Source organism: Acartia tonsa, chromosome 15, assembly GCF_053477335.1.
Source record: "Acartia tonsa isolate MP-2025a chromosome 15, ASM5347733v1, whole genome shotgun sequence".
Lineage (NCBI taxonomy): Eukaryota > Metazoa > Arthropoda > Copepoda > Calanoida > Acartiidae > Acartia > Acartia tonsa.
In genome coordinates this window covers 24,909,405-24,931,115 of record NC_137274.1, presented here as the reverse complement: position 1 = coordinate 24,931,115, position 21,711 = coordinate 24,909,405, and the positions used below count along the sequence as shown (strand labels likewise).

Sequence of the window (21,711 nt, the reverse complement as noted above, 5' to 3'; positions counted from 1 at the left end):
CTCGTAAGCGATATCGTGCCAAAATCGTGAATAAAAGTACATTTAAAAAATATTTAACATCATGTAGTTTTGTTTGTAAATATCGTATGTGAGTAAGAGGTTGCATAAAGAATCCATTTCATACTGTGCATGCAGACAGAGAAAGAAAGAGAGAGAGACAGATAGAGACATGGTGTAAAGAGAAATCATTCTCTGTGCCCTTCTAATTAATGTATACTCTCAAAAGTTTTCAATGAATTTTGAGAGAGTATTTTTATGACTTTTTACTAAATGGCAATGATTTAAGGATTATTAAGACACACATTTAAAAATGTTGCCATTTAGAAAAAAAACTTTTTAAAAATACTTTTATTTGTAATATTAAACATAAACACATTATGACAATTTTAGTTATCAGTTTTATATTTATTTTGTTTGACAACAGAAAAAATGCAATATATTTTTAAAAATAATGTGAACTTCTAGCGGCCAATTTATAAACTATATTTTTCACAGAATGATGTTGATTATATGTTGGTTGTGTGTCTGTTTGTAAGTGTGTGTTGACACACATAAAATGCTATTGTTTACGATTTCTTAGGGAAATCGTGGTTGCCGCGATTTTTACTACAAAATCGAATTAATCCCTAGCGATTTTTTTCGATTTTTGCTATAAAATCTTAAATAAGATTTTGGCGATAGTATACTACATATTGGATGCGAGTTTCCTTACGACGTTTCTAGCTGGGTCTGAAATGGAAAGACAAACGAACATTAACACTTGTAGATTGTCAGAACTGAATCAGCAGAATATTAATTCATCAGTACAAACAATATTTTAAGAAAATTTGTTGCAAAACTGCATAAATAGATGATACTGTTTAAGGACATACTTACATTTTTGGGACTTGTTTATAGAGATGCTTTGCTTATAACATTGTACCTTGTTGTAATAGGAATCAGTTTTTAAAAAATCAGAAAAATCGGATAATTTTAACATACAAAAATTTGTTGTCAAAAAAGTTAAAAATCGATATGTTTAAAATGGACGTACGGACATTATGGTATTGTTTATAGAGTTGCTACTACTATGGGAATCATCATGCATAGTTTGGAATCGATAGAAAAATTCTAACCTGTTTAAATTACCGAAAAGAGCTAACTCAAAGTGACGGACGGACGGACGTACGGACGGACCGACCCTAATTATAGAAAAGCTTTGCTTTTAATTAGGCTCAGTTCGTCCGTCCGTCCGAGATAGATAGCTTTTATTCGTTAATTTAGGCATGTTAGAATTGTCCTATCGATTTCAAACTTTGCATGGTAATTCCTGTAGTAGTTCGGTATGATTTAGAAAGCGTAGCAACTCTATAATTATTCTCAGAATGTCCGTACGTCCATTTTAAACATGTTGATTTTTCTACTTTTTAAAAAACAAATTTTTATGTGATCTAAATATCCGTTTGATCTGATTTTTGGTATATTGATTCCTGGGACAACAAAGAACAATATTTAAGCAAAGCAACTCTATAACCAAGTCCTAAAAATGTAAGTATGTCCATAAACATTATCCTGTATCAAGCAGTTTTTCAACAAATTTACTCACATTATACTTTTAATTTTATATTCTGATTATTCAGTTCAGACACTATACAAGTGTTAATGTCCGTTTGTCCTACCGTTTCAGTGCTTCGCTTTTATGGATGTTGTCATCCTTGTTTAACAATGATTCCTGGGACAACAAGGTACAAGCTAAGCACCTCTATAATCAAGTTCTAAAATACAAGTATCTTCTTTTTTACAAGTTTTTTTTATAATTTTTATAATTTTTAAAATAATTGGGGTTGGTCCGCACGTCCGTCCGTCCGAGACAGATAGCTTTTTTCGTTAATTTAGGCATGTTAGAATTTCAATCTTTGCATTGTGATTCCTGTAGTAGTTAGGTACGATTTAGAAAGCGTAGCAACTCTATACCCAGCCAGAAAGTAGCGTCACTATCGCGCTACTATAGCGCACGATATCGTGTAGCAATCGAGCACGAGTTCTTACGATATCGCTAAATAGTCGTCCAATGCACATCCACGATATGTTACGATAAATAATGCCAAAATCGTGAATAAAAAGTACATTTAAAAAATATTTAACATCGTGTAGTTTAAAGTAAGGAAAAGGGTCCATAATACAATCAATTTCATAATAATCAAAATTTGTACATTTCATACAGAGAGAGAGAGAGAAAGGGTCACATTATCTATATGAATATTGTGTACTCAATAATTGTCAGGGGTGATATTGCATCTGTTAACATTATAATTAGAATAGAGAGGAAGTTGTGTTATACTAAATTTTGGTTATTTTAAGTACTATTAAGACATTTTTGTACTTTTATTGTTGTTTAAAATAAAATTGCTTTCAACAATTTTTTTTTTTTAATAATAGATTATTAACACATTATGATATTATGTCACACCAGTTTTGAATTTATTTTGGTTGATAACAAAAAAATTCAAATTGTCTACATAAAGTAATGGGAATACCTAGCGGCAATTTTATAAACTATATTTATCACACAATGATTTTGATTATAAGTTGGTTGTGTGTCTGTTTGTAAGTGTGTGTTGACAAACATAAAATGCTATTGTTTACGATTTCTTAGGCAAATCGTGGTTGCCGCGATTTTTACTACAAAATCGAATTAATCCCTAGCGATTTTTTTCGATTTTTGCTGTAAAATCGTAAATAAGATTTTCGTGATAAAATACTACATATCGGATGCGAGTTTCCTTTTGACGTTTTTAGCTGGGCAATCATACAAAGTGCAGAGCCTAGGCAGCCAACTTAGCCCGGCTAGCTCAGTCGGTAGAGCATGAGACTCTTAATCTCAGGGTCGTGGGTTCGAGCCCCACGTTGGGCGAAATTTTTTTTATATGGAACAGTTTTTAAAAATATATTTGAATTTGTTTTGTGATATACTGACCATAGGGTAATTCAGGCGCCATGGCTTAGTTGGTTAAAGCGCCTGTCTCGTAAACAGGAAATCCCGAGTTCGAAATTTTTGTACATTCAAAAAGAGTAGTAATCCTGTACTGCCAACAAGCCTCCGTAGCGCAGTAGGCAGCGCGTCAGTCTCATAATCTGAAGGCCGTGAGTTCGAGCCTCACCGGGGGCAGGCAAACACTTTTTCATCTCCTGGTTGTGTTTTGAAAAAATAGTTTTGTCAGAAGTGGGATTCGAACCCACGCCCTCATCGAGGACCAGAATTCTCACAACCACTCTCTTTCAGAGAGCAAGGAAGTTGTCCTTGAGTCTGGCGCCTTAGACCACTCGGCCATCCTGACTGCTAATATAGTGTTCCATGTTTTGATAACCCAAAAAGGTTAGCCAAAATGCAATGTTAGCATCCCATCTGGGGATCGAACCCAGGACCTTTGGATTAGAAGTCCAACGCGCTATCCTCTGCGCTAATGGGACTTTGTAAGAGAAAAGAAAATAGTAGCATTTGTTGACATAAAACATTATGGAAGGCAAGAAAAAGAAAATCAAGTAGAGAAGAAAAAAAGCATGTAGTTTTTGCATTGTTCTAATACTTATACATATCATCTCAATCAGGCCCGTTAGCTCAGTTGGTTAGAGCGTCATGCTAATAACGCGAAGGTCACGGGTTCGATCCCCCTATGGGCCAGCTAATACTTTTACCAAATTGAACAGTTTGCAGTGGCGGAAATATTTAACGTGTTACCGAGATCTTAAAGGACAGACAGACATCTTTCTGCTTTGTATTACAGATGCATCCTAATTGCCAATAGTGAGCTATCATCAGCTCTGACAGAAATAGCATTACAGTTCACACTGCAACCACTGGATCTATACACACCTCTTAGTGAAGTGAATCAAGCAAATTTAGCTTGGTCAGTTTAGACAAAAACAAGATGCAAACTGTCACTTGTTATAACAAGATTACCAAGAGTTAGCACTGGTTGCAACGCAACAAACCAAACAGAAGGTACAATGTGAAAATGCTTTATCAAATGTCTACGGCCATACCATGTTGAAAGCACCAGTTCTCGTCCGATCACTGAAGTTAAGCAACATTGGGCCAAGTTAGTACTTGGATGGGTGACCGCCTGGGAATACTTGGTGTCGTAGACTTAACATTTTTGGAATTTTGACCCAAACAATCCTAGCCCAAACCTAACTAAACCCCACACAATTAATGTCTACGGCCATACCATGTTGAAAGCACCAGTTCTCGTCCGATCACTGAAGTTAATCAACATTGGGCAAACAAAATTTAGCATTTATGCTAAATTTTGTTTGCTTAAATAACATTCTATTGCAACAAAAAGGTGATGTTAGCAAATAATGTCTTGAATAAAATCATAAAACGTTATTTCATTTAATTTTCATTTTTTCACTGTTGTGTTTTTATTTGACATTAAAAATAAAAATCATAAAAAATCTTCCAAATCAAAGAGAAAAAATCTTTGAATTATTGGTCAATTTAAGTTCAAAGATTTTTTTATTGTAAAAAGTTAATTTTTTAAAAATATTTTAGAAAAAAATCTTCTAACAAAAAAAAATTATCATAATCCAAGATGGCGTCAATACATGTAAAATAATATTTTTAAAACAAAAAATTAAAACTTTAATATCTTTTTTCACAGATTGAATTTCAAAAAACGGTCTGACAGTTTTTCCAAAGTCAGTATGATCTATTGAATGAAAAAGGTTTGAAACTGATAGAACATTTCTTTATACTAAAATATATTTTTTCTCCTGTTTTTTCCCACACTTCCAAAAAATGAAATTCAATAAAAAATTAAATTGTTCTCACGTTAAAAAAATTTTCTCACGGGTCCAAAAAATGAATTTAAATGAAAATCATATGTACCATTTAAATCAAAATAAATGGTTCCCACATTCTAAAAATTTTCCCACGCTTGACATTCTTGAAAAATGCTAAATAAATGGACATTTAAACAAACCAAAGATCGCGTTTTTTGCAATGGAATGTGTTTTGTAAAAATCTTTGGAAACTTTGGATTTATACACCACGGAAACTTGTTACATAGAGTAAACAGCTTTATTGCCTTCTGCTTTTCTTTAAGTGTGCTAGTTACTAGGCAAATATGTATTTGTGGTTTTCACTTTGGCGTACATAATAATATTGTAAAAAAAGCGTCAGTGGTATAGTGGTGAGCATAGCTGCCTTCCAAGCAGTTGACCCGGGTTCGATTCCCGGCTGACGCATTTTCATCTCATTTCATTTTGTACATTCAAAAAGAGTAGTAATCCTGTACTGCCAACAAGCCTCCGTAGCGCAGTAGGCAGCGCGTCAGTCTCATAATCTGAAGGCCGTGAGTTCGAGCCTCACCGGGGGCAGGCAAACACTTTTTCATCTCCTGGTTGTGTTTTGAAAAAAATAGTTTTGTCAGAAGTGGGATTCAAACCCACGCCCTCATCGAGGACCAGAATTCTCACAACCACTCTCTATCAGAGAGCAAGGAAGTTGTCCTTGAGTCTGGCGCCTTAGACCACTCGGCCATCCTGACTGCTAATAAAGTGTTCACGGATTAAGAAATTCCATGTTTTGATAACCCAAAAAGGTTAGCCAAAATGCAATGTTAGCATCCCATCTGGGGATCGAACCCAGGACCTTTGGATTAGAAGTCCAACGCGCTATCCTCTGCGCTAATGGGACTTGGTAAGAGAAAAGAAAATAGTAGCATTTGTTGACATAAAACATTATGGAAGGCAAGAAAAAAGAAAATCAAGTAGAGAAGAAAAAAAGCATGTAGTTTTTGCATTGTGCTAATACTTATACATATCATCTCAATCAGGCCCGTTAGCTCAGTTGGTTAGAGCGTCGTGCTAATAACGCGAAGGTCACGGGTTCGATCCCCCTACGGGCCAGCTAATACTTTTACCAAATTGAACAGTTTGCAGTGGCGGAAATATTTAACGGAAAAATTTCACAAGGTTGAAAAATTATCTCTCCCCGACCGGGAATCGAACCCGGGCCTTCCACGTGACAGGCGGAGATCCTCACCACTAGACTATCGAGGAATTCTTATTGACCAGCTATTTTCTAGTCTCACACTGATTGGAGACTTGAACAAAAAATGAGAGCGCCCGAGCAGGGGCTCGAACCCTGGACCGTTAGGTTAAAAGCCTAACGCTCTACCGACTGAGCTACCCGGGCATCATGCTATTTTAAAATTACAGTAACAAAATTGTCTCACCAGATGGCAGCAGCATTTTAGTTCATGGTAGGCTTGGTTTTCTCTCTGTTTATTTTTGGTTAAGTGCAACCTGAGTTGTATAGAATAAATCATCCCTCCATAATTTTCCTGTATTGTAGCATTTTGCATTTAGTATATGTCACATTTTCCAAAGTTAAATGTCTACGGCCATACCATGTTGAAAGCACCAGTTCTCGTCCGATCACTGCAGTTAAGCAACATTGGGCCAAGTTAGTACTTGGATGGGTGACCGCCTGGGAATACTTGGTGTCGTAGGCAAATCTTTTCATCCTTTTTTATAAGTTGAGAAAAAAAATACCAAAGTGTGAAAAATGTAAACCAGCACAGCAAGAGACAACTGCTTATGTTTATTTTTTACACTTAAAGCCCTTATACAATGCAACCACTATGATATAATATGTAGTTACTGTTTTTGTCACCAGATGGCAGCTCTATTTAGTTCCCAGTTAGGCTTTGTTTTCTCCGTGTTGAGGCATGAGTTTTGGGTTGACAACTATTATTGTTCGATAAAATGATATCTTTCAGTACTACACATACCTATTTGGATTAATATTTTAGTTACCTTGTGCTTGTATTTTATGAAAAGAAACTTTTCTGGTCGGACCTTCAACAAATATCAAAATAATATGGTTGTCCAAGTAACTTTCCATCATTGTCTAAAACGACCAAGCTAATATAGCTTGATTCACTTCTACAAGAGGTGTGTATCACCTTGAGTCCGCTCGGGTTGGGTGTCTGTCTTAGTCAGTCACAAACATCTTTATTCAGGGTTAAAGAGAACTCACTAATCACTGGAAACCAATCTAGAACTTAGAATCATTTACCGTAGATACCTGTACGTATTTTCTCTTGGTAATGTATTTTCCATTAAGTTTATGCCATATTTTCCTTTGTCTACGGCCATACCATGTTGAAAGCGCCAGTTCTCGACCGATCACTGAAGTTAAGCAACATTGGGCTAAGCTAGTACTTGGATGGGTGACCGCCTGGGAATAATTGGTGTCGTAGGCTTTAACATTTTATCCATATTTCAAAATTTGTCTCTTTTTCTTCCTTGTCCGTAGATTCCTGTACTGTTGAGTGTTTTGCATTCATTTCACGCCACATTTTCTCTTCGTAATGCATTTTGCATTTAATTTACGCCACATTTTCCGTTGATATATGTCTACGGCCATACCATGTTGAAAGCACCAGTTCTTGTCCGATCACTGCAGTTAAGCAACATTGGGCCAAGTTAGTACTTGGATGGGTGACCGCCTGGGAATACTTGGTGTCGTAGGCTCTAACGTTTTATCCATATTTCAAATTTGTGTCTTTTTCTTTCTTGTCCAAGAGAAATTTATAATCACTGAGAACATAAGGTGAAACCCAAGGGGATGTAGCTCAGATGGTAGAGCGCTCGCTTAGCATGCGAGAGGTACGGGGATCGATACCCCGCATCTCCAAGTATCATTTTTCCCCCTACTACACAAGCACCAAACAAAAAAATAAACACACAAAGAAAAACAAAAGTCTGAAAATTTAAACCAGTAAAACTTTAAACCTTTTTTGTTGCATTAGAATGTTATTTAATAAACCAGAAGTTAGTAGAGCATTTCCTCAGAGTAAATGTCTACGGCCATACCATGTTGAAAGCACCAGTTCTCGTCTGATCACTGAAGTTAAACAACATTGGGCCAAGTTAGTACTTGGATGGGTGACCGCCTGGGAATACTTGGTGTCGTAGGTTCAATATTTTTGGAATTTTGACCCAACCAATCCTAGCCCAAACCTAACTAAACCTCACACAAGTTTGAAAATCATGTTGCCACTTTATGTCTACGGCCATACCATGTTGAAAGCACCAGTTCTCGTCCGATCACTGAAGTTAAGCAACATTGGGCCAAGTTAGTACTTGGATGGGTGACCGCCTGGGAATACTTGGTGTCGTAAGCTCAATATTTTTGGAATTTTGACCCAACCAATCCTAGCCCAAACCTAACTAAACCTCACACAAGTTTGAAAATCATGTTGTCACTTTATGTCTACGGCCATACCATGTTGAAAGCACCAGTTCTCGTCCGATCACTGAAGTTAAGCAACATTGGGCCAAGTTAGTACTTGGATGGGTGACCGCCTGGGAATACTTGGTGTTGTAAACTCTACATCTTTCTTTCTTATCTTGTCACTGAAAACAGAAAAGTTGTGTTAACGTAGAAAATAATTGCTGCAACGTCCGGGAATCGAACCCGGGCCGCATTCTACCACTGAACCAACGTTGCTGGCATGCTTTTTGGCTATTCGTATAACCCAACCCCTTGCTGAAAATCATTATTCAGAAATCTGTCAATTTATAACCCAAATACAGATTGATATAGCTTTACACCTGAATATGACTTGCTGTAAGTAGACTTTGGCAGTAGGTAAGGACTTTCTTCAGCCCGGCAAGACAATATCTGAGTGATCCTTGGTTCACTTGTACACACCTTTTAGTGAAGTGAATCAAGCAAGTATAGCTTGGTCAGTTTAGACAAATGGTAACTGCAATTTTAGCCATTCCTACCGTAGGCTATTTGTCAGCATGGTTGGCCAGTTTTATTTTTACAAATTTGAAGTGGTAAACACATCCTGACATCCTGTCCCTACATGCCTGTTGTAATATGATTCTTTAAGTGGGCTCTCTCATGGAAAGCCTTCAGATAAATTGGATGTAATTCCAATATGATCCACTTACACGGAAATCTTTAGTAAAAGGCGAAAGATTTATTCGTGCTGTAGGTAGATCCTGGACATGCTCAAACAACACAAATAGCTCCATATCCTTGGCAGCTGTTAGGCTTGTTCCATTGACCAATCTAATGTAGTTGTCAGCAAAGACATGTAGAGATTGTGTCAAAGTTCAGCTTATTCACCAAAAAAACACAAGCCCCTAGAATAACTTGAGGCGGAAAATTATCCATTAAATGACATTCAACTTTAGGGGTTTGCACCACCTAGCATTAAAACATTGAACTACATAAAGGAAGTGGAGCCATTGTGCTTTTGGCAGCATGCTTTTTGACTTGTGCAAACTTGATACAGGTTGTACACAATGTATTGAGTGGTCCAGTTTAGAAGTGGGGACAAGTGGGCCGATCCTGGTGGTACTGCAATACCAGGCCAACCCGTGATAAGGCTGGAGCAAGCTCCAAGTCCACATCCCCTAACAAAAATGAGTTTAATATCGAAGGGGACACATGGTCCCCGTAACAGATATTAAGCTGATAAGAACAGATACTACACTTTGATCTTAGCTAAAAGGCCGAGAAGCGATGCCGAAGAATAGTTCCAGTATGCTACCTTAGAGTCATAACCTGACTATTGTACTGTCTGGCAAAAGATTAGCATGCAGGCTGCCTAATCATTGTTAGAGAGAGTATAGTCAATCTGCCTAGTTCAAAGCAAAGACTTTACTTTAAATTGGGCTTCGATATAAGCCTTTTTCTGGCCAACTACACAAACTTTAGCAACTCCTAATGAGTGAAATTTGAACTAGATGGTTAAGTTACACATTCTAATTCTGTTGTCTGTTCTGTATTTTTTAGGGGATGCGCGAACGCAGTCCCCAACTACCAAAAATTGTGCGTTCGAGTTACCCACATTTGGGGTAATCGTAGGGGTCAGCCATGCCCGAGTGCAATGGCACAGCCTCACCCTAGAGGAACCACCTTAGTGATCATGGTTAACCTCCACGCCAGGTAAGTATGATGGAAAGAGTCGATTTCAGTGTATGGGTGACAAAGACTATAGATATTCTGCTGACCAGCTCCACGACTTCACACAAAACATGATTCAGTTGAAGTGTCCCCTCAGAAATGCTATATTTATACTTTTTCAAATAGTTGGTGACATACTTTGTTGATGAAACCTTCGGTAGGAGGTCTTCCATTGAAACAAATGCGACACCTAGAGGCCAAATTATTGGCTACATAATATACATGATTGCTACTTTACAGGTTACTAGTGACTTTAGGGGGGGGATTTTTTTGTTTTTGGGAGGGTTGGGGGTGTCCCACCCCCCCAAGAAAATAGCTTAAAACCACCGCAGGACCAATAGGTATATACCCTGAAGAGTAGAATCCATTCGGTTCAGTGGTTACCGAGATCTTAAGGGACAGACAGACATCGTTCTGCTTTGTATTACAGATGCATCCTAATTACCAATAGTGAGCTATCATCAGCTCTGACAGAAATAGCATTACAGTTCACACTGCAACCACAGGATCAATACACACCTCTTAGTGAAGTGGATCAAGCAAATTTAGCTTGGTCAGTTTAGACAACTACAAGATGCAAACTGTCACTTGTTATAACAAGATTACCAAGAGTTAGCACTGGTTGCAACGCAACAAACCAAACAGAAGGATGGTATGGTAATATGCACATTACAATGTGAAAATGCTTTATCAAATGTCTACGGCCATACCATGTTAAAAGCACCAGTTCTCGTCCGATCACTGAAGTTAAGCAACATTGGGCCAAGTTAGTACTTGGATGGGTGACCGCCTGGGAATACTTGGTGTCGTAGACTTAACATTTTTGGAATTTTGACCCAAACAACCCTAGCCCAAACCTAACTAAACCCCACACAATTAATGTCTACGGCCATACCATGTTGAAAGCACCAGTTCTCGTCCGATCACTGAAGTTAATCAACATTGGGCAAACAAAATTTAGCATTTATGCTAAATTTTGTTTGCTTAAATAACATTCTATTGCAACAAAAAGGTGATGTTAGCAAATAATTTCTTGAATAAAATCATAAAACGTTATTTCATTTAATTTTCATTTTTTCACTGTTGTGTTTTTATTTGACATTAAAAATAAAAATCATAAAAAATCTTCCAAATCAAAGAGAAAAAATCTTTGAATTATTGGTCAATTTAAGTTCAAAGATTTTTTTATTGTAAAAAGTTAATTTTTTAAAAATATTTTAGAAAAAAATCTTCTAACAAAAAAAAATTATCATAATCCAAGATGGCGTCAATACATGTAAAATAATATTTTTAAAACAAAAAATCAAAAAACTTGAATATCTTTTTTCACAGATTGAATTTCAAAAATCGGTCTGACAGTTTTTCCAAAGTCAGTATGATCTATTGAATGAAAAAGGTTTGAAACTGATAGAACATTTCTTTATACTAAAATATATTTTTTCTCCTGTTTTTTCCCACACTTCCAAAAAATGAAATTCAATAAAAAATTAAATTGTTCTCACGTTAAAAAAATTTTCTCACGGGTCCAAAAAATGAATTTAAATGAAAATCATATGTACCATTTAAATCAAAATAAATGGTTCCCACATTCTAAAAATTTTCCCACGCTTGACATTCTTGAAAAATGCTAAATAAATGGACATTTAAACAAACCAAAGATCGCGTTTTTTGCAATGGAATGTGTTTTGTAAAAATCTTTGAAACTTTGGATTTATACACCACGGAAACTTGTTACATAGAGTAAACAGCTTTATTGCCCTCTGCTTTTCTTTAAGTGTGCTAGTTACTAGGCAAATATGTATTTGTGGTTTTCACTTTGGCGTACATAATAATATTGTAAAAAAAGTGTCAGTGGTATAGTGGTGAGCATAGCTGCCTTCCAAGCAGTTGACCCGGGTTCGATTCCCGGCTGACGCATTTTCATCTCATTTTATTTTGTACATTCAAAAAGAGTAGTAATCCTGTACTGCCAACAAGCCTCCGTAGCGCAGTAGGCAGCGCGTCAGTCTCATAATCTGAAGGCCGTGAGTTCGAGCCTCACCGGGGGCAGGCAAACACTTTTTCATCTCCTGGTTGTGTTTTGAAAAAATAGTTTTGTCAGAAGTGGGATTCAAACCCACGCCCTCATCGAGGACCAGAATTCTCACAACCACTCTCTATCAGAGAGCAAGGAAGTTGTCCTTGAGTCTGGCGCCTTAGACCACTCGGCCATCCTGACTGCTAATATAGTGTTCACGGATTAAGAAATTCCATGTTTTGATAACCCAAAAAGGTTAACCAAAATGCAATGTTAGCATCCCATCTGGGGATCGAACCCAGGACCTTTGGATTAGAAGTCCAACGCACTATCCTCTGCGCTAATGGGACTTGGTAAGAGAAAAGAAAATAGTAGCATTTGTTGACATAAAACATTATGGAAGGCAAGAAAAAGAAAATCAAGTAGAGAAGAAAAAAAGCATGTAGTTTTTGCATTGTGCTAATACTTATACATATCATCTCAATCAGGCCCGTTAGCTCAGTTGGTTACAGCGTCGTGCTAATAACGCGAAGGTCACGGGTTCGATCCCCCTACGGGCCAGCTAATACTTTTACCAAATTGAACAGTTTGCAGTGGCGGAAATATTTAACGGAAAACAAAAGAAATTTCACAAGGTTGAAAAATTATCTCTCCCCGACCGGGAATCGAACCCGGGCCTTCCACGTGACAGGCGGAGATCCTCACCACTAGACTATCAAGGAATTCTTATTGACCAGCTATTTTCTAGTCTCTACGTACGTATCACACTGATTGGAGACTTGAACAAAAAATGAGAGCGCCCGAGCAGGGGCTCGAACCCTGGACCGTTAGGTTAAAAGCCTAACGCTCTACCGACTGAGCTACCCGGGCATCATGCTTATTTAAAATTACAGTAACAAAATTGTCTCACCAGATGGCAGCAGCATTTTAGTTCATGGTAGGCTTGGTTTTCTCTCTGTTTATTTTTGGTTAAGTGCAACCTGAGTTGTATAGAATAAATCATCCCTCCATAATTTTCCTGTATTGTAGCATTTTGCATTTAGCATATGTCACATTTTCCAAAGTTAAATGTCTACGGCCATACCATGTTGAAAGCACCAGCTCTCGTCCGATCACTGAAGTTAAGCAACATTGGGCCAAGTTAGTACTTGGATGGGTGACCGCCTGGGAATACTTGGTGTCGTAGGCAAATCTTTTCATCCTTTTTTATAAGTTGAGAAAAAAAATACCAAAGTGTGAAAAATGTAAACCAGCACAGCAAGAGACAACTGCTTATGTTTATTTTTTACACTTAAAGCCCTTATACAATGCAACCACTATGATATAATATGTAGTTACTGTTTTTGTCACCAGATGGCAGCTCTATTTAGTTCCCAGTTAGGCTTAGTTTTCTCCGTGTTGAGGCATGAGTTTTGGGTTGACAACTATTATTGTTCGATAAAATGAAATCTTTCAGTACTACACATACCTATTTGGATTAATATTTTAGTTACCTTGTGCTTGTATTTTATGAAAATTAACTTTTCTGGTCGGACCTTCAACAAATATCAAAATAATATGGTTGTCCAAGTAACTTTACATCATTGTCTAAAACGACCAAGCTAATATTGCTTGATTCACTTCTACAAGAGGTGTGTATCATCTTGAGTCCGCTCGGGTTGGGTGTCTGTCTTAGTCAGTCACTAACATCTTTATTCAGGGTTAAAGAGAACTCACTAATCACTGGAAACCAATCTAGAACTTAGAATCATTTACCGTAGATACCTGTACGTATTTTCTCTTGGTAATGCATTTTCCATTTAGTTTATGCCACACTTTCCTTTGATAAATGTCTACGGCCATACCATGTTGAAAGCACCAGTTCTTGACCGATCACTGAAGTTAAGCAACATTGGGCCAAGCTAGTACTTGGATGGGTGACCGCCTGGGAATACTTGGTGTCGTAGGCTTTAACATTTTATCCATATTTCAAAATTTGTCTCTTTTTCTTCCTTGTCCGTAGATTCCTGTACTGTTGAGCGTTTTGCATTCATTTCACGCCACATTTTCTCTTCGTAATGCATTTTGCATTTAATTTACGCCACATTTTCCGTTGATATATGTCTACAGCCATACCATGTTGAAAGCACCAGTTCTCGTCCGATCACTGTAGTTAAGCAACATTGGGCCAAGTTAGTACTTGGATGGGTGACCGCCTGGGAATACTTGGTGTCGTAGGCTCTAACATTTTATCCATATTTCAAATTTGTCTCTTTTTCTTTCTTGTCCAAGAGAAATTTCTAATCACTGAGAACATAAGGTGAAACCCAAGGGGATGTAGCTCAGATGGTAGAGCGCTCGCTTAGCATGCGAGAGGTACGGGGATCGATACCCCGCATCTCCAAGTATCATTTTTCCCCCTACTACACAAGCACCAAACAAAAAAATAAACACACAAAGAAAAACAAAAGTCTGAAAATTTAAACCAGTAAAACTTTAAACCTTTTTTGTTGCATTAGAATGTTATTTAATAAACCAGAAGTTAGTAGAGCATTTCCTCAGAGTAAATGTCTACGGCCATACCATGTTGAAAGCACCAGTTCTCGTCTGATCACTGAAGTTAAACAACATTGGGCCAAGTTAGTACTTGGATGGGTGACCGCCTGGGAATACTTGGTGTCGTAGGTTCAATATTTTTGGAATTTTGACCCAACCAATCCTAGCCCAAACCTAACTAAACCTCACACAAGTTTGAAAATCATGTTGCCACTTTATGTCTACGGCCATACCATGTTGAAAGCACCAGTTCTCGTCCGATCACTGAAGTTAAGCAACATTGGGCCAAGTTAGTACTTGGATGGGTGACCGCCTGGGAATACTTGGTGTCGTAAACTCTACATCTTTCTTTCTTATCTTGTCACTGAAAACAGAAAAGTTGTGTTAACGTAGAAAATAATTGCTGCAACGTCCGGGAATCGAACCCGGGCCGCTCGCGTGGCAGGCGAGCATTCTACCACTGAACCAACGTTGCTGGTATGCTCTTTGGCTATTGGTAGAACCCAACCCCTTGCTGAAAATCATTATTCAGAAATCTGTCAATTTATAACCCAAATACAGATTGATATAGCTTTACACCTGAATATGACTTGCTGTAAGTAGACTTTGGCAGTAGGTAAGGACTTTCTTCAGCCCGGCAAGACAATATCTGAGTGATCCTTGGTTCACTTGTACACACCTTTTAGTGAAATGAATCAAGCAAGTATAGCTTGGTCAGTTTAGACAAATGGTAACTGCAATTTTAGCCATTCCTACCGTAGGCTATTTGTCAGCATGGTTGGCCAGTTTTATTTTTACAAATTTGAAGTGGTTGGTTGGAGATGAATGGTTTTGTGGTAAACACATCCTGACATCCTGTCCCTACATGCCTGTTGTAATATGATTCTTTAAGTGGGCTCTCTCATGGAAAGCCTTCAGATAAATTGGATGTAATTCCAATATGATCCACTTACACGGAAATCTTTAGTAAAAGGCGAAAGATTTATTCGTGCTGTAGGTAGATCCTGGACATGCTCAAACAACACAAATAGCTCCATATCCTTGGCAGCTGTTAGGCTTGTTCCATTGACCAATCTAATGTAGTTGTCAGCAAAGACATGTAGAGATTGTGTCAAAGTTCAGCTTATTCACCAAAAAAACACAAGCCCCTAGAATAACTTGAGGCGGAAAATTATCCATTAAATGACATTCAACTTTAGGGGTTTGCACCACCTAGCATTAAAAAATTGAACTACATGAAGGAAGTGGAGCCATTGTGCTTTTGGCAGCATGCTTTTTGACTTGTGCAAACTTGATACAGGTTGTACACAATGTATTGAGTAGTCCAGTTTAGAAGTGGGGACAAGTGGGCCGATCTTGGTGGTACTGCAATACTAGGCCAACCCGTGATAAGGCTGGAGCAAGCTCCAAGTCCTCATCCCCTAACAAAAATGAGTTTAATATCGAAGGGGACACATGGTCCCCGTATCAGATATTAAGCTGATAAGAACAGATACTACACTTTGATCTTAGCCAAAAGGCCGAGAAGCGATGCCGAAGAATAGTTCCAGTATGCTACCTTAGAGTCATAACCTGACTATTGTACTGTCTGGCAAAAGATTAGCATGCAGGCGGCCTATTCATTGTTAGAGAGAGTATAGTCAATCTGCCTAGTTCAAAGCAAAGACTTTACTTTAAATTGGGCTTCGATAGAAGCCTTTTTCTGGCCAACTACACAAACTTTAGCAACTCCTAATGAGTGAAATTTGAACTAGATGGTTAAGTTACACATTCTAATTCTGTTGTCTGTTCTGTATTTATTAGGGGATGCGCGAACGCAGTCCCCAACTACCAAAAATTGTGCGTTCGAGTTACCCACATTTGGGGTAATCGTAGGGGTCAGCCATGCCCGAGTGCAATGGCACAGCCTCACCCTAGAGGAACCACCTTAGTGATCATGGTTAACCTCCACGCCAGGTAAGTATGAGAGAAAGAGTCGATTTCAGTGTATGGGTGACAAAGACTATAGATATTTTGCTGACCAGCTCCACGACTTCACACAAAACATGATTCAGTTGAAGTGTCCCCTCAGAAATGCTATATTTATACTTTTTCAAATAGTTGGTGACATACTTTGTTGATGAAACCTTCGGTAGGAGGTTTTCCATTGAAACAAATGCGACACCTAGAGGCCAAATTATTGGCTACATAATATACATGATTGCTACTTTACAGGTTACTAGTGGCTTTAGGGGGGGGGGGGATTTTTTTGTTTTTGGGAGGGTTGGGGGTGTCCCACCCCCCAAGAAAATAGCTTAAAACCACCGCAGGACCAATAGGTATATACCCTGAAGAGTAGAATCCAATCGGTTCAGTGGTTACCGAGATCTTAAGGGACAGATAGACATCGTTCTGCTTTGTATTACAGATGCATCCTAATTGCCAGTAGTGAGCTATCATCAGCTCTGACAGAAATAGCATTACAGTTCACACTGCAACCACCGGATATATACACACCTCTTAGTGAAGTGAATCAAGCAAATTTAGCTTGGTCAGTTTAGACAAATACAAGAAGCAAACTGTCACATGTTATAACAAGATTACCAAGAGTTAGCACTGGTTGCAACGCAACAAACCAAACAGAAGGATGGTATGGTAATATCCACATTACAATGTGAAAATGCTTTATCAAATGTCTACGGCCATACCATGTTGAAAGCACCAGTTCTCGTCCGATCACTGAAGTTAAGCAACATTGGGCCAAGTTAGTACTTGGATGGGTGACCTCCTGGGAATACTTGGTGTCGTAGACTTAACATTTTTGGAATTTTGACCCAAACAACCCTAGCCCAAACCTAACTAAACCCCACACAATTAATGTCTACGGCCATACCATGTTGAAAGCACCAGTTCTCGTCCGATCACTGAAGTTAATCAACATTGGGCAAACAAAATTTAGCATTTATGCTAAATTTTGTTTGCTTAAATAACATTCTATTGCAACAAAAAGGTGATGTTAGCAAATAATTTCTTGAATAAAATCATAAAACGTTATTTCATTTAATTTTCATTTTTTCACTGTTGTGTTTTTATTTGACATTAAAAATAAAAATCATAAAAAATCTTCCAAATCAAAGAGAAAAAATCTTTGAATTATTGGTCAATTTAAGTTCAAAGATTTTTTTATTGTAAAAAGTTAATTTTTTAAAAATATTTTAGAAAAAAATCTTCTAACAAAAAAAAATTATCATAATCCAAGATGGCGTCAATACATGTAAAATAATATTTTTAAAACAAAAAATTAAAACTTGAATATCTTTTTTCACAGATTGAATTTCAAAAATCGGTCTGACAGTTTTTCCAAAGTCAGTATGATCTATTGAATGAAAAAGGTTTGAAACTGATAGAACATTTCTTTATACTAAAATATATTTTTTCTCCTGTTTTTTCCCACACTTCCAAAAAATGAAATTCAATAAAAAATTAAATTGTTCTCACGTTAAAAAAATTTTCTCACGGGTCCAAAAAATGAATTTAAATGAAAATCATATGTACCATTTAAATCAAAATAAATGGTTCCCACATTCTAAAAATTTTCCCACGCTTGACATTCTTGAAAAATGCTAAATAAATGGACATTTAAACAAACCAAAGATCGCGTTTTTTGCAATGGAATGTGTTTTGTAAAAATCTTTGAAACTTTGGATTTATACACCACGGAAACTTGTTACATAGAGTAAACAGCTTTATGGCCCTCTGCTTTTCTTTAAGTGTGCTAGTTACTAGGCAAATATGTATTTGTGGTTTTCACTTTGGCGTACATAATAATATTGTAATAAAAGCGTCAGTGGTATAGTGGTGAGCATAGCTGCCTTCCAAGCAGTTGACCCGGGTTCGATTCCTGGCTGACGCATTTTCATCTCATTTCATTTTGTACATTCAAAAAGAGTAGTAATCCTGTACTGCCAACAAGCCTCCGTAGCGCAGTAGGCAGCGCGTCAGTCTCATAATCTGAAGGCCGTGAGTTCGAGCCTCACCGGGGGCAGGCAAACACCTTTTCATCTCCTGGTTGTGTTTTGAAAAAATAGTTTTGTCAGAAGTGGGATTCAAACCCACGCCCTCATCGCGGACCAGAATTCTCACAACCACTATCTATCAGAGAGCAAGGAAGTTGTCCTTGAGTCTGGCGCCTTAGACCACACGGCCATCCTGACTGCTAATATAGTGTTCACGGATTAAGAAATTCCATGTTTTGATAACCCAAAAAGGTTAGCCAAAATGCAATGTTAGCATCCCATCTGGGGATCGAACCCAGGACCTTTGGATTAGAAGTCCAACGCGCTATCCTCTGCGCTAATGGGACTTGGTAAGAGAAAAGAAAATAGTAGCATTTGTTGACATAAAACATTATGGAAGGCAAGAAAAAGAAAATCAAGTAGAGAAGAAAAAAAGCATGTAGTTTTTGCATTGTGCTAATACTTATACATATCATCTCAATCAGGCCTGTTAGCTCAGTTGGTTAGAGCGTCGTGCTAATAACGCGAAGGTCACGGGTTCGATCCCCCTACGGGCCAGCTAATACTTTTACCAAATTGAACAGTTTGCAGTGGCGGAAATATTTAACGGAAAAAAAAAGAAATTTCACAAGGTTGAAAAATTATCTCTCCCCGACCGGGAATCGAACCCGGGCCTTCCACGTGACAGGCGGAGATCCTCACCACTAGACTATCGAGGAATTCTTATTGACCAGCTATTTTCTAGTCTCTACGTACGTATCACACTGATTGGAGACTTGAACAAAAAATGAGAGCGCCCGAGCAGGGGCTCGAACCCTGGACCGTTAGGTTGAAAGCCTAACGCTCTACCGACTGAGCTACCCGGGCATCATGCTTATTAAAAATTACAGTAACAAAATTGTCTCACCAGATGGCAGCAGCATTTTAGTTCATGGTAGGCTTGGTTTTCTCTCTGTTTATTTTTGGTTAAGTGCAACCTGAGTTGTATACAATAAATCATCCCTCCATAATTTTCCTGTATTGTAGCATTTTGCATTTAGTATATGTCACATTTTCCAAAGTTAAATGTCTACGGCCATACCATGTTGAAAGCACCAGTTCTCGTCCGATCACTGAAGTTAAGCAACATTGGGCCAAGCTAGTACTTGGATGGGTGACCGCCTGGGAATACTTGGTGTCGTAGGCTTTAACATTTTATCCATATTTCAAAATTTGTCTCTTTTTCTTCCTTGTCCGTAGATTCCTGTACTGTTGAGCGTTTTGCATTCATTTCACGCCACATTTTCTCTTCGTAATGCATTTTGCATTTAATTCACGCCACATTTTCCGTTGATATATGTCTACAGCCATACCATGTTGAAAGCACCAGTTCTTGACCGATCACTGAAGTTAAGCAACATTGGGCCAAGCTAGTACTTGGATGGGTGACCGCCTGGGAATACTTGGTGTCGTAGGCTTTAACATTTTATCCATATTTCAAAATTTGTCTCTTTTTCTTCCTTGTCCGTAGATTCCTGTACTGTTGAGCGTTTTGCATTCATTTCACGCCACATTTTCTCTTCGTAATGCATTTTGCATTTAATTTACGCCACATTTTCCGTTGATATATGTCTACAGCCATACCATGTTGAAAGCACCAGTTCTCGTCCGATCACTGTAGTTAAGCAACATTGGGCCAAGTTAGTACTTGGATGGGTGACCGCCTGGGAATACTTGGTGTCGTAGGCTCTAACATTTTATCCATATTTCAAATTTGTCTCTTTTTCTTTCTTGTCCAAGAGAAATTTCTAATCACTGAGAACATAAGGTGAAACCCAAGGGGATGTAGCTCAGATGGTAGAGCGCTCGCTTAGCATGCGAGAGGTACGGGGATCGATACCCCGCATCTCCAAGTATCATTTTTCCCCCTACTACACAAGCACCAAACAAAAAAATAAACACACAAAGAAAAACAAAAGTCTGAAAATTTAAACCAGTAAAACTTTAAACCTTTTTTGTTGCATTAGAATGTTATTTAATAAACCAGAAGTTAGTAGAGCATTTCCTCAGAGTAAATGTCTACGGCCATACCATGTTGAAAGCACCAGTTCTCGTCTGATCACTGAAGTTAAACAACATTGGGCCAAGTTAGTACTTGGATGGGTGACCGCCTGGGAATACTTGGTGTCGTAGGTTCAATATTTTTGGAATTTTGACCCAACCAATCCTAGCCCAAACCTAACTAAACCTCACACAAGTTTGAAAATCATGTTGCCACTTTATGTCTACGGCCATACCATGTTGAAAGCACCAGTTCTCGTCCGATCACTGAAGTTAAGCAACATTGGGCCAAGTTAGTACTTGGATGGGTGACCGCCTGGGAATACTTGGTGTCGTAAACTCTACATCTTTCTTTCTTATCTTGTCACTGAAAACAGAAAAGTTGTGTTAACGTAGAAAATAATTGCTGCAACGTCCGGGAATCGAACCCGGGCCGCTCGCGTGGCAGGCGAGCATTCTACCACTGAACCAACGTTGCTGGTATGCTCTTTGGCTATTGGTAGAACCCAACCCCTTGCTGAAAATCATTATTCAGAAATCTGTCAATTTATAACCCAAATACAGATTGATATAGCTTTACACCTGAATATGACTTGCTGTAAGTAGACTTTGGCAGTAGGTAAGGACTTTCTTCAGCCCGGCAAGACAATATCTGAGTGATCCTTGGTTCACTTGTACACACCTTTTAGTGAAATGAATCAAGCAAGTATAGCTTGGTCAGTTTAGACAAATGGTAACTGCAATTTTAGCCATTCCTACCGTAGGCTATTTGTCAGCATGGTTGGCCAGTTTTATTTTTACAAATTTGAAGTGGTTGGTTGGAGATGAATGGTTTTGTGGTAAACACATCCTGACATCCTGTCCCTACATGCCTGTTGTAATATGATTCTTTAAGTGGGCTCTCTCATGGAAAGCCTTCAGATAAATTGGATGTAATTCCAATATGATCCACTTACACGGAAATCTTTAGTAAAAGGCGAAAGATTTATTCGTGCTGTAGGTAGATCCTGGACATGCTCAAACAACACAAATAGCTCCATATCCTTGGCAGCTGTTAGGCTTGTTCCATTGACCAATCTAATGTAGTTGTCAGCAAAGACATGTAGAGATTGTGTCAAAGTTCAGCTTATTCACCAAAAAAACACAAG

General features: G+C 38.1%; 1 protein-coding gene and 47 non-coding genes across 48 annotated transcripts in view; 29 read left to right on the top strand and 19 right to left on the bottom strand.

Annotated features, from left to right (window-relative positions):
• The window catches only part of TyrRS (Tyrosyl-tRNA synthetase), a 118,374-nt gene extending 114,480 nt beyond the window's left edge, over positions 1–3,894 (bottom strand). The window contains exon 1 of the mRNA XM_080149472.1: positions 3,854–3,894. The gene's annotated coding sequence lies outside the window, so the exon portion shown is untranslated. The remainder of the gene's footprint in view (positions 1–3,853) is intronic.
• TRNAK-CUU (transfer RNA lysine (anticodon CUU)) lies at positions 2,821–2,893 on the top strand. Its single transcript has one exon. It is a non-coding gene; the product is annotated as a tRNA-Lys (tRNA).
• TRNAM-CAU (transfer RNA methionine (anticodon CAU)) lies at positions 3,076–3,148 on the top strand. Its single transcript has one exon. It is a non-coding gene; the product is annotated as a tRNA-Met (tRNA).
• TRNAL-CAA (transfer RNA leucine (anticodon CAA)) lies at positions 3,195–3,317 on the bottom strand. The gene is made up of 2 exons: positions 3,280–3,317; positions 3,195–3,239 (listed from the first exon to the last, which is right to left on the bottom strand). It is a non-coding gene; the product is annotated as a tRNA-Leu (tRNA).
• On the bottom strand, positions 3,378–3,450 carry TRNAR-UCU (transfer RNA arginine (anticodon UCU)). Its single transcript has one exon. It is a non-coding gene; the product is annotated as a tRNA-Arg (tRNA).
• A 115-nt stretch (positions 3,895–4,009) lies between the features above and the next one.
• LOC145308658 (5S ribosomal RNA) lies at positions 4,010–4,128 on the top strand. Its single transcript, XR_013876481.1, has one exon. It is a non-coding gene; the product is annotated as a 5S ribosomal RNA (ribosomal RNA).
• A 1,029-nt stretch (positions 4,129–5,157) lies between these two features.
• TRNAG-UCC (transfer RNA glycine (anticodon UCC)) lies at positions 5,158–5,229 on the top strand. Its single transcript has one exon. It is a non-coding gene; the product is annotated as a tRNA-Gly (tRNA).
• A 59-nt stretch (positions 5,230–5,288) lies between these two features.
• On the top strand, positions 5,289–5,361 carry TRNAM-CAU (transfer RNA methionine (anticodon CAU)). The gene has a single exon. It is a non-coding gene; the product is annotated as a tRNA-Met (tRNA).
• Positions 5,362–5,607: 246 nt separating this feature from the next.
• TRNAR-UCU (transfer RNA arginine (anticodon UCU)) lies at positions 5,608–5,680 on the bottom strand. The gene has a single exon. It is a non-coding gene; the product is annotated as a tRNA-Arg (tRNA).
• A 138-nt stretch (positions 5,681–5,818) lies between these two features.
• TRNAI-AAU (transfer RNA isoleucine (anticodon AAU)) lies at positions 5,819–5,892 on the top strand. Its single transcript has one exon. It is a non-coding gene; the product is annotated as a tRNA-Ile (tRNA).
• An 81-nt stretch (positions 5,893–5,973) lies between these two features.
• On the bottom strand, positions 5,974–6,045 carry TRNAD-GUC (transfer RNA aspartic acid (anticodon GUC)). Its single transcript has one exon. It is a non-coding gene; the product is annotated as a tRNA-Asp (tRNA).
• Positions 6,046–6,108: 63 nt separating this feature from the next.
• Positions 6,109–6,181, bottom strand: TRNAK-UUU (transfer RNA lysine (anticodon UUU)). The gene has a single exon. It is a non-coding gene; the product is annotated as a tRNA-Lys (tRNA).
• Positions 6,182–6,381: 200 nt separating this feature from the next.
• On the top strand, positions 6,382–6,500 carry LOC145308560 (5S ribosomal RNA). The gene has a single exon (XR_013876385.1). It is a non-coding gene; the product is annotated as a 5S ribosomal RNA (ribosomal RNA).
• A 634-nt stretch (positions 6,501–7,134) lies between these two features.
• LOC145307817 (5S ribosomal RNA) lies at positions 7,135–7,253 on the top strand. The gene has a single exon (XR_013875686.1). It is a non-coding gene; the product is annotated as a 5S ribosomal RNA (ribosomal RNA).
• Positions 7,254–7,405: 152 nt separating this feature from the next.
• On the top strand, positions 7,406–7,524 carry LOC145307738 (5S ribosomal RNA). Its single transcript, XR_013875608.1, has one exon. It is a non-coding gene; the product is annotated as a 5S ribosomal RNA (ribosomal RNA).
• Positions 7,525–7,614: 90 nt separating this feature from the next.
• On the top strand, positions 7,615–7,687 carry TRNAA-AGC (transfer RNA alanine (anticodon AGC)). The gene has a single exon. It is a non-coding gene; the product is annotated as a tRNA-Ala (tRNA).
• Positions 7,688–7,852: 165 nt separating this feature from the next.
• LOC145307708 (5S ribosomal RNA) lies at positions 7,853–7,971 on the top strand. The gene has a single exon (XR_013875579.1). It is a non-coding gene; the product is annotated as a 5S ribosomal RNA (ribosomal RNA).
• An 87-nt stretch (positions 7,972–8,058) lies between these two features.
• LOC145308629 (5S ribosomal RNA) lies at positions 8,059–8,177 on the top strand. The gene has a single exon (XR_013876452.1). It is a non-coding gene; the product is annotated as a 5S ribosomal RNA (ribosomal RNA).
• An 87-nt stretch (positions 8,178–8,264) lies between these two features.
• Positions 8,265–8,383, top strand: LOC145308601 (5S ribosomal RNA). The gene has a single exon (XR_013876423.1). It is a non-coding gene; the product is annotated as a 5S ribosomal RNA (ribosomal RNA).
• A 512-nt stretch (positions 8,384–8,895) lies between these two features.
• Positions 8,896–9,013, bottom strand: LOC145308108 (U5 spliceosomal RNA). Its single transcript, XR_013875942.1, has one exon. It is a non-coding gene; the product is annotated as a U5 spliceosomal RNA (small nuclear RNA).
• A 329-nt stretch (positions 9,014–9,342) lies between these two features.
• LOC145308054 (U2 spliceosomal RNA) lies at positions 9,343–9,534 on the bottom strand. The gene has a single exon (XR_013875887.1). It is a non-coding gene; the product is annotated as a U2 spliceosomal RNA (small nuclear RNA).
• A 267-nt stretch (positions 9,535–9,801) lies between these two features.
• On the bottom strand, positions 9,802–9,966 carry LOC145307936 (U1 spliceosomal RNA). Its single transcript, XR_013875779.1, has one exon. It is a non-coding gene; the product is annotated as a U1 spliceosomal RNA (small nuclear RNA).
• Positions 9,967–10,672: 706 nt separating this feature from the next.
• LOC145308578 (5S ribosomal RNA) lies at positions 10,673–10,791 on the top strand. Its single transcript, XR_013876401.1, has one exon. It is a non-coding gene; the product is annotated as a 5S ribosomal RNA (ribosomal RNA).
• Positions 10,792–11,952: 1,161 nt separating this feature from the next.
• On the top strand, positions 11,953–12,025 carry TRNAM-CAU (transfer RNA methionine (anticodon CAU)). Its single transcript has one exon. It is a non-coding gene; the product is annotated as a tRNA-Met (tRNA).
• A 765-nt stretch (positions 12,026–12,790) lies between these two features.
• Positions 12,791–12,863, bottom strand: TRNAK-UUU (transfer RNA lysine (anticodon UUU)). Its single transcript has one exon. It is a non-coding gene; the product is annotated as a tRNA-Lys (tRNA).
• Positions 12,864–13,063: 200 nt separating this feature from the next.
• Positions 13,064–13,182, top strand: LOC145307733 (5S ribosomal RNA). Its single transcript, XR_013875603.1, has one exon. It is a non-coding gene; the product is annotated as a 5S ribosomal RNA (ribosomal RNA).
• A 641-nt stretch (positions 13,183–13,823) lies between these two features.
• On the top strand, positions 13,824–13,942 carry LOC145307809 (5S ribosomal RNA). Its single transcript, XR_013875678.1, has one exon. It is a non-coding gene; the product is annotated as a 5S ribosomal RNA (ribosomal RNA).
• Positions 13,943–14,094: 152 nt separating this feature from the next.
• Positions 14,095–14,213, top strand: LOC145307743 (5S ribosomal RNA). Its single transcript, XR_013875613.1, has one exon. It is a non-coding gene; the product is annotated as a 5S ribosomal RNA (ribosomal RNA).
• A 90-nt stretch (positions 14,214–14,303) lies between these two features.
• On the top strand, positions 14,304–14,376 carry TRNAA-AGC (transfer RNA alanine (anticodon AGC)). The gene has a single exon. It is a non-coding gene; the product is annotated as a tRNA-Ala (tRNA).
• A 165-nt stretch (positions 14,377–14,541) lies between these two features.
• LOC145307707 (5S ribosomal RNA) lies at positions 14,542–14,660 on the top strand. Its single transcript, XR_013875578.1, has one exon. It is a non-coding gene; the product is annotated as a 5S ribosomal RNA (ribosomal RNA).
• Positions 14,661–14,747: 87 nt separating this feature from the next.
• On the top strand, positions 14,748–14,866 carry LOC145308537 (5S ribosomal RNA). Its single transcript, XR_013876363.1, has one exon. It is a non-coding gene; the product is annotated as a 5S ribosomal RNA (ribosomal RNA).
• A 66-nt stretch (positions 14,867–14,932) lies between these two features.
• TRNAG-GCC (transfer RNA glycine (anticodon GCC)) lies at positions 14,933–15,003 on the bottom strand. Its single transcript has one exon. It is a non-coding gene; the product is annotated as a tRNA-Gly (tRNA).
• Positions 15,004–15,421: 418 nt separating this feature from the next.
• Positions 15,422–15,539, bottom strand: LOC145308107 (U5 spliceosomal RNA). Its single transcript, XR_013875941.1, has one exon. It is a non-coding gene; the product is annotated as a U5 spliceosomal RNA (small nuclear RNA).
• A 329-nt stretch (positions 15,540–15,868) lies between these two features.
• Positions 15,869–16,060, bottom strand: LOC145308051 (U2 spliceosomal RNA). Its single transcript, XR_013875884.1, has one exon. It is a non-coding gene; the product is annotated as a U2 spliceosomal RNA (small nuclear RNA).
• Positions 16,061–16,327: 267 nt separating this feature from the next.
• On the bottom strand, positions 16,328–16,492 carry LOC145307935 (U1 spliceosomal RNA). Its single transcript, XR_013875778.1, has one exon. It is a non-coding gene; the product is annotated as a U1 spliceosomal RNA (small nuclear RNA).
• A 709-nt stretch (positions 16,493–17,201) lies between these two features.
• On the top strand, positions 17,202–17,320 carry LOC145308266 (5S ribosomal RNA). Its single transcript, XR_013876108.1, has one exon. It is a non-coding gene; the product is annotated as a 5S ribosomal RNA (ribosomal RNA).
• A 1,159-nt stretch (positions 17,321–18,479) lies between these two features.
• On the top strand, positions 18,480–18,552 carry TRNAM-CAU (transfer RNA methionine (anticodon CAU)). Its single transcript has one exon. It is a non-coding gene; the product is annotated as a tRNA-Met (tRNA).
• A 245-nt stretch (positions 18,553–18,797) lies between these two features.
• TRNAR-UCU (transfer RNA arginine (anticodon UCU)) lies at positions 18,798–18,870 on the bottom strand. The gene has a single exon. It is a non-coding gene; the product is annotated as a tRNA-Arg (tRNA).
• Positions 18,871–19,170: 300 nt separating this feature from the next.
• Positions 19,171–19,242, bottom strand: TRNAD-GUC (transfer RNA aspartic acid (anticodon GUC)). Its single transcript has one exon. It is a non-coding gene; the product is annotated as a tRNA-Asp (tRNA).
• A 75-nt stretch (positions 19,243–19,317) lies between these two features.
• Positions 19,318–19,390, bottom strand: TRNAE-UUC (transfer RNA glutamic acid (anticodon UUC)). Its single transcript has one exon. It is a non-coding gene; the product is annotated as a tRNA-Glu (tRNA).
• Positions 19,391–19,590: 200 nt separating this feature from the next.
• On the top strand, positions 19,591–19,709 carry LOC145308380 (5S ribosomal RNA). Its single transcript, XR_013876215.1, has one exon. It is a non-coding gene; the product is annotated as a 5S ribosomal RNA (ribosomal RNA).
• Positions 19,710–19,861: 152 nt separating this feature from the next.
• On the top strand, positions 19,862–19,980 carry LOC145307825 (5S ribosomal RNA). Its single transcript, XR_013875694.1, has one exon. It is a non-coding gene; the product is annotated as a 5S ribosomal RNA (ribosomal RNA).
• A 152-nt stretch (positions 19,981–20,132) lies between these two features.
• Positions 20,133–20,251, top strand: LOC145307742 (5S ribosomal RNA). The gene has a single exon (XR_013875612.1). It is a non-coding gene; the product is annotated as a 5S ribosomal RNA (ribosomal RNA).
• Positions 20,252–20,341: 90 nt separating this feature from the next.
• TRNAA-AGC (transfer RNA alanine (anticodon AGC)) lies at positions 20,342–20,414 on the top strand. Its single transcript has one exon. It is a non-coding gene; the product is annotated as a tRNA-Ala (tRNA).
• Positions 20,415–20,579: 165 nt separating this feature from the next.
• On the top strand, positions 20,580–20,698 carry LOC145308675 (5S ribosomal RNA). The gene has a single exon (XR_013876497.1). It is a non-coding gene; the product is annotated as a 5S ribosomal RNA (ribosomal RNA).
• Positions 20,699–20,785: 87 nt separating this feature from the next.
• LOC145308536 (5S ribosomal RNA) lies at positions 20,786–20,904 on the top strand. The gene has a single exon (XR_013876362.1). It is a non-coding gene; the product is annotated as a 5S ribosomal RNA (ribosomal RNA).
• Positions 20,905–20,970: 66 nt separating this feature from the next.
• Positions 20,971–21,041, bottom strand: TRNAG-GCC (transfer RNA glycine (anticodon GCC)). Its single transcript has one exon. It is a non-coding gene; the product is annotated as a tRNA-Gly (tRNA).
• A 418-nt stretch (positions 21,042–21,459) lies between these two features.
• On the bottom strand, positions 21,460–21,577 carry LOC145308106 (U5 spliceosomal RNA). The gene has a single exon (XR_013875939.1). It is a non-coding gene; the product is annotated as a U5 spliceosomal RNA (small nuclear RNA).
• Between the last annotated feature and the right edge of the window lie 134 nt (positions 21,578–21,711).